Source organism: Schistocerca gregaria, chromosome 11 (genome assembly GCF_023897955.1).
Source record: "Schistocerca gregaria isolate iqSchGreg1 chromosome 11, iqSchGreg1.2, whole genome shotgun sequence".
Classification (NCBI taxonomy): domain Eukaryota; kingdom Metazoa; phylum Arthropoda; class Insecta; order Orthoptera; family Acrididae; genus Schistocerca; species Schistocerca gregaria.
The window spans coordinates 119,223,151-119,236,726 of record NC_064930.1 but is presented as its reverse complement, the minus strand read 5'-3'; positions in this window follow the sequence as shown (position 1 = coordinate 119,236,726).

Sequence of the window (13,576 nt, the reverse complement as noted above, 5' to 3'; positions counted from 1 at the left end):
ATACACAAAATAACCATACTTATATACACATAGAAAACCTAGTACAGAAGACATTCACAAATTATTTACATACATTTACATGGAAATATAAATTTTTCAATGGTTACAAAATAGTTATTTTTATTTTTTTTTTTTTTTTTTTTTAAATCAGTCTCTTCCTGAAAAAGAAAATACACACGACTTTTATCACTGCAATGCACTCACATTTTTCTTTTAATATAATACTCGGCACTGTGGTGGGTGTCCTATTGTAACACTCATTTAATTTCACTGATTGACAAAATTGTGGGAGGAAATTGTATTCACTGTGGTTTGCGTCTCTACTTCCAATCTCCCTACCGCTTGTTGTCAGTCATTCATGCAGCCTGCATGTCCCTGAGAAACAGACAATACAGTCTAAGTTTCTGTTTTCAACTTATATCTAAGGTAGGACAAAGTACATTTTATAGTTTATATTCTGGCATTATTTTACTAATTGTGAAGTTGTCAGAAAGACATTTAGCACTAAGTCGTATCTGATACAATAGCTCCTACTTTCTTCTTTCATAAATAATCTTTTAGGTTCCTAAATAGTGAAAATTCTTTTAGCAAATTAATATATTAAGATCTTGCTTCAACTTAGAAAATTGAGTAACCTTTTAGTTTTAATGTACTCTGGCTTAATTATCGTATGGATTAGTTCATCAAAGAAGTCATTTGCTGACCAGCACTTTGCTTTATTGTATGAATTACTAAAGAAATTAGTTATTTTCAGTATACCGATTCCAAATTTCTGCATTTTCCAATATTTGTGTGTTTCTGTTGTCTGTTTAACTATTTATTTGCCTCAAGCAAGATTTAGCGTTTTTCACCATTTCACGAGACGTGAGGGAATTATTCTTTAATCCTACATCATTTACTTCAATTTACTTACTTCACTTCTTCACCTTATTCATTTTCTCCCTTTTCTTCCAGATTCAAAATACTTCATTTCTCCACTTCTTTCTCCCTTTTCCTTTTGTCAGCCTATTGACGTCCTGTTTCTATATATTTGGTGCGATCCTCACACCACTTCCACACATCTCCATTTATTTAATTCTAAAACGCCATTGCTTGCCTCTATGAGCATTACCTTCTTACGCTGTTTTCCTTCAGACAACCTTATTTCTAGCAACATACTACCTTCTGCATAATCTCATGGATTATTCATATTCATACCGTATTTCGTATACTGCAAAGTGTCTCTCTTAGTTGTAGTTTCTAACCCTTTACAATTACATGAAATATTTTAATTTATTTATTTTAGCCATGTTTGCCTCTTATTGGTACTCAGACTTTTGTTTTGCCATTCACTAGGTAGATCCTTACTAAGAATACTTAAAACCTAATAGCATATATACAACATGAAGACATATGTGATTCTTACCTGTTATGATAGACCAGAAGAAGGGAATGAAACTTGAAAAGGAAATAAAGTTTCACCCAGCTGGGACTGCACGGTACGCCAAACCGTGTATCCGCCAAAGAGTGGCAGACTCCCTACAGCATTTAATTACTGTTAATTTCAAATTCCTTTAGATCCACAATATTTCTTAGACCTAGTTCTCTCTTACTCTTTGGATATTCCAAACGATAGGCATTTGCATGAGGTTTACTTACTATTCTAAATGGTCCATGATATACATGCATAAACTTTTCAGTTTCTGCAGAAATTTTCTTTGATTTTTCTTTTGTTTTGACCAGCACTAGCTCACCAATTTTAAAACTAGTGGGGGAAGCCCTTGCATCATGCCTCTTTTTCCTATCTAAAGCTCTTTTGCGTATATTTGCCCTGGCCTGTGCTTTCTTCTCATCCAATGTACTCTGACTTAGAACTGGAAAGTCAATCATACTCGGAATGATATTATGTGGTTCCTGATTGAACATCAGCTCACACACCTCGTCTAATAAATCTCGTTCTATGTTCTTCCAGCTAAAGTAATTCTGATCAGTTGCAATTACATTTACATTTACATCCTGGGGCTCATCATGCTCTATAATCCTAGCTGCTTTCTCTAATCTGTCCACTAACTTTAAATCGAAGCATCTGACGACTTTTTCTACTTTTGTTTGCTGCACATCAGCCAAACTATCCTCTACCTCTGAGCAACTGCGTCCCTGCGCAATATTGCTGTTCATAAGAATGTCGTCACCTTCAACCATTTGTGGCACGTTTACACAGCTACTAGATTCTTTCACCTCGTTACTATTTCTACCCCCTTCATTCATCATTTCCTCCTCTCTAAAGTTTTGCAGTACTGATTCTACTTCTGCTACTTCTACTTCAGCTTTTAGATTGCCATTTTCATCGAAGATGTAAGCTTTTACTTCATCATTATTCCCATCAGACTCAAACCCATTATCTATTTCTTCCCCATTATCTACCTTGAGTTCCTGTTCTTCCTTGACCCATTTTTCTAGTGTATCCAAAATACTATCCACTATTTTGTGAGAGTGGCTTAACACATCACTGGTATTATCTGTATTTATTTCGTCATCCATGTTGTCTGTCTGTGTATGTTGGCTGATTGTCTGTGTTTCCGTTACTGGCTGTGTTACTGATACCGCCTGGTGAGCGCCAGTTTCCTCATAGACGGGATTTAGTTTCCCACACGCGGCCTGTTGTGTTCATCTGTGACACCACTAGATATAGTAGCATCATGACTCCCTTCTTGTCTTAATGGCATAGTATTTACTTCTCCACTTTCGTCATAGTAGTTGTTACGAAAGCGTGGTGAGTATCTACCCCCTCTTCCTCTGCCACGGCTTTGGTTTCGATAGTTTGTTTTGGTGTGCCTAACTTCCATATTTCTAACGTTCACGTTTCCATTATTTTGTACGTGATTGTTAGAAGATTTGTTATTCTGCTGCACCTGCTCCTCAGCAGCAGCTACTCTTTCCACTCTTTCCAGATATTCAATAAATTTGTCTATATTATCTCTAGGGGCGGAAATGATCCTCTTCTGCCAGTACCACGGCAGCTTACCTTCTAAACCCATAATGATCATATCTGGCTTCATCTTTTCTGTCAAATGTGACAGTCTTGAAACCCACTTCCTAGCGAAATCCTTTACTGATTCACGCCCTGGGAAAAACTTCTTACCACTCCAGAATTCCTTTAACACATCATTTTGTTTGTTATGTGACCAGTATTCGTTGAGAATTGCAGACTTAAATTCAGATAAAGTTTTACATTTGATCATTACATCCGCTGACCATCGCAAAGCATCACCTGACAAATGACTTCTTATAAATGAAATTTTTTCTCTTTCTGACCAAGTGTTGGGGAGAACATCCTCAAAGTCATTCCAAAATTCAAGAGGGTGAATGTACTTATCAGGATCAAAGCGCAAAAACTGTCGACACCCTATAAAAGCGGCGTCAACTGAAGTCACATGCTGTACAGTAGAATGACTAGAATTAACAGAGGTTACTCTATTTTCTAGGTTAGCAATGTTAGTATTTAATTCCTCTACTTGTGACTCTACTGCTTCTATCCTGGCAGAACATCTTTGTTCCACTGCACCACGAATTTCGGTACAGGTTTCTTTTACTTTCTCAATGTTTTTCTGACAAGTATCTACTTTAATTTGTACCTCTTTAACTTTGTCAGAGCAAAGTTTGGACTCGTTGCTCAATCTTTCGGACAACCTCACTTCCAAAAGTTCATCTGCCTCTTGATAATTTTTTTGAATTTGATCTATTTCACATTTGAAAGTACTATGCATTTTAGTTAACTGTTGCCCTACTTTTACTTGAATGTCATGATGAATAGCATCTATCTTATAATTCAAACTATTCCATTTTGATTGCAGTTCTTCTTTTAGTTCTTTATTACTATCCTCAATTTTAGCCTCAATTTTATTTTCCAACCCTTTATTACTAACCTCAATTTTATTCTCCAACTCTTTATTACTATTTTCAATTTTAGCCTCAATTTTATTTTGGTTTGATTCGAGTTTGGCAAACAGTATTTGCATCCAATCCGGAGCTTCTACCTTGATACTTTGTATCTCTTGACTTGACTGAGCTGGAGATATATTGAGCTCAGTTTCACTACCTGACAAAGTTAGCAACTCTACTGGCTCCCTTTTGACTTCTATTTCCCTTATTGATTGCATCCCTGCACTCTCATTTAAATTAAAGTCATAATTTACTGGTGACAAATTACGTTCTAGTTCAATATTTGAGGGATTAATGGAACCATCCTCATTAAACTCAATTCCTGATCCTGAGGATTCTTGGTCAGAGACCAGTTCCCTTCTGAAATGTACACTACTTTCCATATCTTTTAGTTTGTTAGCAGCAGTTAATAAATATTTTAAAAGTCTTTGACTTAACTTAAATGCTTGATTTCGACGAATGATGTCGTCGCGGTGTACCAGCAATCGTGATGCGACGCGTCGCGACGTATTGAAGGCAGCAGCAGCAGCTGTAGCGTCGAGTACCGCCACAGGAATCGCCTACTGCAATAGCTCCAGGGGGGGGCAGCAAGGCACCGTTGACCGCTCGGCGCAGCCGGCAGCTGTCTCGCAGATCAGCGCAGCTCCGCGATGACGCACCGTCTTCCTTTAGTCTCAGCGCCGTCGGCAGCCGCGATCCAGCATCGTCGCCTTCCTCACCATCGTCACTAACCAACGTACAGCGGTAGACACTTATTGTTTATACACTACACCCGTCTTTACTGGTAACACTGTTCCCACACTAGTTCAATTCAGTGTCCTGTTATTGCCTACTGAGTTCGTTAATTTATACCAATCGCTTTCACACATCGAGCACTTTTATTTGCTTTTAATTCAGTTTTCCCGGCCGATAAGCACCATATGTGGGGCGGCGAAGATGTTGTCGAATGAGTTGTTTGAATGTTCATTTCACGTAACAGACTATTGCCGATGCAACATATGTGGGACGGCGAAGAAGTCGTTGTTTAATGTTGAATGAAATTTGAACATTGCCACCTTAAATCACGCGAGCCTGGCAACTAATTTGGTGGCCAGTCAGAAAGCGAAGGGAAACTTACTGACCTTAGTTCCCAGTCTGCACTGCCACATTCCTGTACAGCCCAGCTAAACGAAAAATATCCATAGTTCTTCACGGGATTAGGGCTGCTTCAATAAATTTAAAGTTCCAAACAAGATTTTATTATCTTAAAGGCTCACACAAATTACTCGAAACTTCTGAAAATGCTAAAGACATTAAATATTGTTAATTCAGCCAATCGTTTAATAGTTCAGAGGCGACTTCTACAGCAAGTTCCTCCCGAATAGTTCATTACTCTAACTAACGGTGCTCTATTAATAGTTCGCAATAATGTTAAAAAAAAAAGATTAATGCTCGCCTTAAAAGTGGAGTTAGTCACCACTTGCCACGCGGAATTATACGTCACACGGACGGCACAATAACAGTTTGTTACCGAAGTCTAAACGATCCAGGACGGTGTACAGTCCTCGCGATTTTCAATGTCCGTTTACATTGCTAAGTACGCGCATGTCACAGCCCGCTATGACGTCACCCGAGGCGAGGCGCGATCGGACGTTAAGCTCGCGTGGACTAGGCGTTGGTCTAATGCGGAGTGAGCTTCCTACTGCCTCTGCCGCTCTTTTTATATAGCTCCGGCGCGTACCGCCAAGAGAGCATCTGTTCTTTCCGTTCCTATGCAGATGCCTGCAGCCTCCAAATGACCGCTATCTCAGGCACATAATCTTAAATATCACATTTAATAATAGCTTTACAAACTTCTCAATTTTTGTATACATACATCTGAGCAGTACAGAAGCACGTAGAAAATCTCAGCCCGCTAAAATTAAAACTTTACTCTCTAGAATTTTTACAATGGAACTAATGGTAGATTGTTACCTCTGAACCATAGCTTTATCAAGACTTGTATCAGCTGTTAATTATGCTACAAGACTAAAACTTGGTGTAGCTTTGTTAATTGTCCTATCTGATCATTGGTCTTAAAGAATTTGTTTCATCATTAAAATTTAAAGTACTTAATCTATAATGCTTATGTACATTTTACTCACAAAAGTAGTTTTTACTAAATTACTAAAAAACTAGAAGAGGTAACTGATTGTGGTATTTCCATTATTATTATTAGGGTGAACTGAAGCATCCTACCAATTTTCAATATTGTAGCTCTATTATTTCGCGCCTCTGATTTTTCCGAAAAACGCGGATTCTGGAGTCAATTTTAGTTTTATGGTTTTGGAAACCAGCACCACTCATTAATGACTTCTTACTGCACCTTCTCACCAAATTTTGGCTTCCTAGCGTCATTATTTAGCGCCTCCTATTTTTCTTTCAAAACGTGAATTTTACGTAAACTACTAATTTTATAACATTAAGATTTGTTACCTGAAACATTATTACATAGAACTATACTTTAACAAAGTTCTACATACAAATCTTAATTTTTACTTTTATGTTAAATGTGGTGCAATATTATATGCAGGCGCGTTACGATGACGTGACGCTACTAGCAGTGAACTAGGGTAAGTCCCGTGCACTCGCTCGCCTCTGTATCTTATACATGATACAGCGCTTGCTTTGCTTCAATGTTTCTTGCCTCTCAACAGGGAGATTCTGTTTCATGACTGCTATGTTTGTTCAAACATGGAGTGTGATTTTGTTGGATGGGAACTACCACTCCAAGCATCCTGAGTAATGGAATTATTAGAAATACTGTTTTCTTTTGCTAGGTGTTTCCTTTGATTGATACCTTTATCACTTATATTCGTCAATTTCACAGTGGAGTAATGTATTTGATTCGTGAAATGTGGGTAAATGTTTGCAGCAGGGTCATCTGGTTGTGTGGCCAGAAAGCAGATTCTCTATTCAATGGTCTTTTGGTGCAGATTGGACACCACATGCACTTTACTGAATAACGAATGTTCGGAATTTGATAAATCTTCTTGTTTAGGTATCTCCTTCATTTGCTTTTCATTTTTAAAAATCTTATTGCAATGGTCACTAAAAATAATCAATGTCTGCACAAATTGTGGAACATGTTTCTTCCCTCTCAACAGGGAGATTCCGTTTAATGCCTGCTATGTTTGTTCTACTTTTGAGTGTGATTTTGTTGGATGGGAAGCACTACTTCGAGCATTCTGATAATTGGAGTTATTAGGAAAGACTTCTTTCTTTTGCTGAGTCCTTCTTTTGATAGTTACCCTCATCACATATATTCATAAATTTCACAGTGGAGTAAAATATTTGAATCGTGAAATGTGGGTAAATGTTTGTTGATTACAGCAGGGTCATCTGGCTGTATGGCCAGAAAGCAGATTCCCCATTCAATCGTCTTGTGGTGTACATTTGACACCACATGCACAAATTGTGGTACATGTTTCTTGCCTCTCAACAGGGAGATTCTGTTTCATGACTGCTATGTTTATTCAAACATCGAGTGTGATTATGTTGGATGGAAATCATCACTCCGAGCATTCTGACGATTGGAGTTATTAGAAATATAGTTTTCTCTTGCTAGGTGCTTCGTTTGATTGATACCTTTATCAGTTATATTCGTCAATATCACAGTGGAGTAATGTATTTGATTCGTGAAATGTGAGTAAATATTTGTTGTTTACAGCAGGGTCATCTGGTTGTATGACCAGGAAGCAGATTCTCCATTCAATGGGTTTTTAGTGCAGATTGGACACCACTTGCATTTTACTGAATAACAAATGTTAAGAATTTGATAAATATTCTTGTTTTCGTATCTCCTTCAATTGCTTTAAATTTTGAAAAATCTTATTGCAATGGTCACTAAAAATAATCAATGTGCTGCACAAATTGTGGTACATGTTTCTTCTCTCTCAACAGGGAAATTCCGTTTCATGACTGCTATGTTTATTCAAACATCGAGTGTGATTATGCTGGATGGGAATCACCACTCCGAGCGTTCTGACGATTGTAGTTATTAGAAATACTGTTTTCTTTTGCTAGGTGCTTCCTTTGATTGATACATCTATCACTTATATTCGTCAATTTCACAGTGGAGTAATGTATTTGATTCGTGAAATGTGGGTAAATGTTTACAGCGGGGTCATCTGGTTGTGTGGCCAGAAAGCATATTCTCTATTCAATGGTCTTTTGGTGCAGATTGGACTCCAGATGCACTTTACTGAATAACAAATGTTCGGAATTTGATAAATCTTCTTGTTTAGGTATCTCCTTCATTTGCTTTTTATTTTTAAAAATCTTATTGCAATGGTCACTAAAAATAATCAATGTCTGCACAAATTGTGGAACATGTTTCTTCCCTCTCAACTGGGAGATTCCGTTTAATGCCTGCTATGTTTGTTCCACTTTTGAGTGTGATTTTGTTGGATGGGAAGCACTACTTCGAGAATTCTGACATTTGGAGTTATTAGGAAAGACTTCTTTCTTTTGCTGAGTCCTTCTTTTGATAGTTACCCTCATCACATATATTCATAAATGTCACAGTGGAGTAAAATATTTGAATCGTGAAATGTGGGTAAATGTTTGTTGATTACAGCAGGGTCATCTGGCTGTATGGCCAGAAAGCAGATTCCCCATTCAATCGTCTTGTGGTGTATATTTGACACCACATGCACAAATTGTGGTACATGTTTCTTGCCTCTCAACAGGGAGATTCTGTTTCATGACTGCTATGTTTGTTCAAACATGGAGTGTGATTTTGTTGGATGGGAACTACCACTCCAAGCATCCTGAGTATTGGAGTTATTAGGAAAGACCTCTTTCTTTTCCTAGGTGCGTCTTTTGATTGTTACCCTTATAACTTATATTCATCTGTTTCGCAGTGGAGTAATGTATTTGAATCGTTAAATGTGTGTAATTTTTTTTTGTTTAGAGCAGGGTCATCTGGTTGTATGACCTGCAAGCAGATTCACCATTCAATGGGTTTTTAGAGCAGATTGGACACCACTTGCATTTTACTGAATAACAAAAGTTAGTAATTTGATAAATATTCTTGTTTTCGTATCTCGTTCAATTGCTTTAAATTTTGAAAAATCTTATTGCAATGGTCACTAAAAACAATCAATGTCCTTCACAAATTGTGGAACATGTTTCTTCTCTCTGAACAGGGAGATTTCATTTCATGACTGCTATGTTTATCGAAACATCGAGTGTAATAATGTTGGATGGAAATCACCACTCCAAGCGTTCTGACGATTGGAATTATTAGAAATACTGTTTTCTTTTACTAGGTGTTTCCTTTGATTGATACCTTTATCACTTATATTCGTCAATTTCACAGTGGAGTAATGTATTTGATTCGTGAAATGTGGGTAAATGTTTACAGCAGGGTCATCTGGTTGTATGGCCAGAAAGCAGATTCTCTATTCAATGGTCTTTTGGTGCACATTGTACACCACATGCACTTTACTGAATAATGAAAGTTCGGAATTTGATAAATGTTCTTGTTTATCTATCTCCTTCATTTGCTTTTTATTTTTAAAAATCTTATTGCAATGCTCACTAAAAATAATCAATGTCTGCGCAAATTGTGGAACATGATTTTTCCCTCTCAACAGGGAGATTCCGTTTAATGCCTGCTATGTTTGTTCCACTTTTGAGTGTGATTTTGTTGGATGGGAAGCACTACTTCGAGCCTTTCTGACATTTGGAGTTATTAGGAAAGACTCCTTTCTTTTGCTGAGATCTTCTTTTGATAGTTACCCTCATCACATATATTCATAAATTTCACAGTGGAGTAAAATATTTGAATCGTGAAATGTGGGTAAATGTTTGTTGATTACAGCAGGGTCATCTGGCTGTATGGCCAGAAAGCAGATTCCCCATTCAATCGGCTTGTGGTGTATATTTGACACCACATGCACAAATTGTGGTACATGTTTCTTGCCTCTCAACAGGGAGATTCTGTTTCATGACTGCTATGTTTGTTCAAACATGGAGTGTGATTTTGTTTGATGGGAACTACCACTCCAAGCATCCTGAGTATTGGAGTTATTAGGAAAGACATCTTTCTTTTCCTAGGTGCTTCTTTTGATTGTTACCCTTATAACTTATATTCATCTGTTTCGCAGTGCAGTAATGTATTTAAATTGTTAAATGTGTGTAAATGTTTTTTGTTTAGAGCAGGGTCATCTGGTTGTATGACAAGTAAGCAGATTCTCCATTCAATGAGTTTTCAGTGCAGATTGGACACCACTTGCATTTTACTGAATAACAAATGTTAGGAATTTGATAATTATTTTTGTTTTCGTATCTCCTTCAATTGCTTGAAATTTTTAAAAATCTTATTGATATGGTCACTAAAAATAATAAATGTGCTGCAAAATTGTTGTACATGTACCTTCTCTCTCAACAGGGAGATTCCGTTTCATGACTGCTATGTTTATTCAAACATCAAGTGTGATTATGTTGGATGGAAATCACCACTCCGAGCGTTCTGACGATTGGAATTATTAGAAATACTGTTTTCTTTTGCTAGGTGTTTCCTTTGATTGATACTTTTATCACTTACATTCGTCAATTTCACAGTGGAGTAATGTATTTGATTTGTGAAATGTGGGTAAATGTTTGTTGTTTACAGCAGGGTCATCTGGTTGTATGGCTGGAAAGCAGATTCTCTTCAATGGTCTTTTGGAGCAGATTGGACACCACATGCACTTTACTAAATAACGAATTTTCAGAATTTGATAAATCTTGTTGTTTAGGTATCTCCTCCATTTGCTTTATATTTTTAATAATATTATTGCAATGGTAACTAAAAATAATAAATGCCTTGCACAAACTGTGGTACATGTTTCTTCCCTCTCAAGAGGGAGATTCCGTTTAATACCTGCTATGTTTGTTCTACTCTTGAGTGTGATTTTGTTGGATGGGAAGCACGACTCCGAGCATTCTGACAATTGAAGTTATTAGGAAAGACTTCTTTCTTTTGCTGAGTCCTTGTTTTGATTGTTACCCTCATCACATATATTCATCAATTTGAAAGTGGAATAATATATTTGAATCGTGAAATGTGGGTAAATGTTTGTTGATTACAGCAGGGTCATCTGGCTGTATGGCCAGAAAGCAGATTCCCCATTCAATCGTCTTTTGGTGCATATTTGACACCACATGCACAAATTGTGGTACATGTTTCTTGCCTCTCAACAGGGAATTTCCGTTTAATGCCTGCTATGATTGTTCAAACATTGAGTGTGATTTTGTTGGATGGGAACTACCCCTCCAAGCATCCTGAGTATTTGGAGTTATTAGGAAAGACCTCTTTCTTTTCCTAGGTGCTTCTTTTCATTGTTACCCTTATAACTTACATTCATCTGTTTCGCAGTGGGGTAATGTATTTGAATCATAAAATGTTTGTAAATGTTTTTTGTTGAGAGCAGGGTCATCTGGTTGTATGACCAGAAAGCAGATTCTCCATTCAAAGGGTATTTAGTGCAGATTGGACACCACTTGCATTTTACTGAATAACAAATGTTAGGAATTTGATAAATATTCTTGTTTTCGTATCTCCTTCAATTCCTTTAAATTTATAAAAATCTTATTGCAATGGTCACTAAAAATAATCAATGTGCTGCACAAATTGTTGTAATCGTTTCTTCTCTCTCAACAGGGAGATTGCGTTTCATGACTGCTATGTTTATTCAAACATCGAGTGTGATTATCTTGGATGGATCTCACCACACCGAGCGTTCTGACGAATGGAGTTATTAGAAATACTGTTTTCTTTTGCTAGGTGCTTCCTTTGATTGATACATTTATCACTTCTATTCGTAAATTTCACAGTGGAGTAATATATTTGATTCGTGAAATTAGGTAAGACCTCTTTCTTTTCCTAGGTGCTTCTTTTGATTGTTACCCTTATAACTTATATTCATCTGTTTCGCAGTGGAGTAACGTATTTCAGTCGTTAAATGTGTGTAAATGTTTTTTGTTTAGAGCAGGGTCATCTGGTTGTATGACCAGAAAGCAGATTCACCACTCAATGGGTTTTTAGTGCAGATGGGACACCACTTGCATTTTACTGAATAACAAATGTTACGAATTTGATAATTATTCTTGTTTTCGTATCTCCTTCAATTGCTTTAAATTTTTAAAAATCTTATTGCAATGGTCACTAAAAATAATCAATGTGCTGCACAAATTGTGGTACATGTTTCTTCTCTCTCAACAGGGAGATTGCGTTTCATGGCTGCTATGTTTATTCAAACATCGAGTGTGATTATGTTGGATGGAAATCACCACTCCGAGCGTTCTGACGATTGGAGTTATTAGAAATACTGTTTTCTCTTGCTAGGTGCTTCCTTTGATTGATACCTTTATCACTTATTTTCGTCAATTTCACAGTGGAGTAATTTATTTGATTCGTGAAATGTGGGTGAATGTTTGTTGTTTGCAGCAGGGTCTTCTTGTTGTATGGCCAGAAAGCAATTCTCTATTCAATGGTCTTTTGGTGCAGATTGGACACCACATGCACTTTACTGAATAACGAGTGTTCGGAATTTGATAAATCTTCTTGTTTAAGTATCTCCTTCATTTGCTTTATATTTATAAAAATATTATTGCAATGGTCACTAAAAATAATGAATCTGCTGCACAAATTGTGGTACATGTTTCTTGCCTCTCAACAGGGAGATTCTGTTTCATGACTGCTATGTTTGATCAAACATCGAGTGTGATTTTTTTGGATGGGAACTACCACTCCAAGCATCCTGAGTAATGGAATTATTAGGAAAGACCTCTTTCTTTTCCTAGGTGCTTCTTTTGATTGTTACCCTTATAACTTATATTCATCTGTTTCGCAGTGCAGTAATGTATTGAAATTGTTAAATGTGTGTAAATGTTTTTTGTTTAGAGCAGGGTCATCTGGTTGTATGACCAGAAAGCAGATTCTGCATTCAATGAGTTTTTAGTGCAGATTGGATACCACTTGCATTTTACTGAATAACAAATGTTAGGAATTTGATAAATATTCTTGTTTTCGTATCTCCTTCAATTGCTTTAAATTTTTAAGAATCTTATTGCAATGGTCACTAAAAATAATCAATCTGCTACACAAATTGTGGTACATGTTTCTTCTCTCTCAACAGGGAGATTATTTTTCATGACTGCTATGTTTATTCGAACATCGAGTGTGATTATGTTGGATGGAAATTACCACTCCGAGCGTTCTGACGATTGGAGTTATTAGAAATTTTGTTTTCTTTTGCTAGGTGCTTTCTTTGATTGATACCTTTATCATTTATATTCGTCAATTTCACAGTGTAGTAATGTATTTGGTGCATGAAATGTGGGTATATGTTTGTCGTTTACAGCAGGGTCATCTGGTTGTATGGCCGGAAAGCAATTCTCTATTCAATGGTCTTTTGGTGCAGATTGGACACCACATGCACTTTACTGAATAACGAATGTTCGGAATTTGATAAATCTTCTTGTTTAGGTATCTCCTTCATTTGCTTTATATTTTAAAAATCTTATTGCAATGGTCACTAAAATAATAAATGTGCTGCACAAATTGTGGTACATGTTTCTTCCCTCTCAACAGGGAGATTCCGTTTAATGCCTGCTGTGTTTGTTCTACTTTTGAGTGTGATTAACT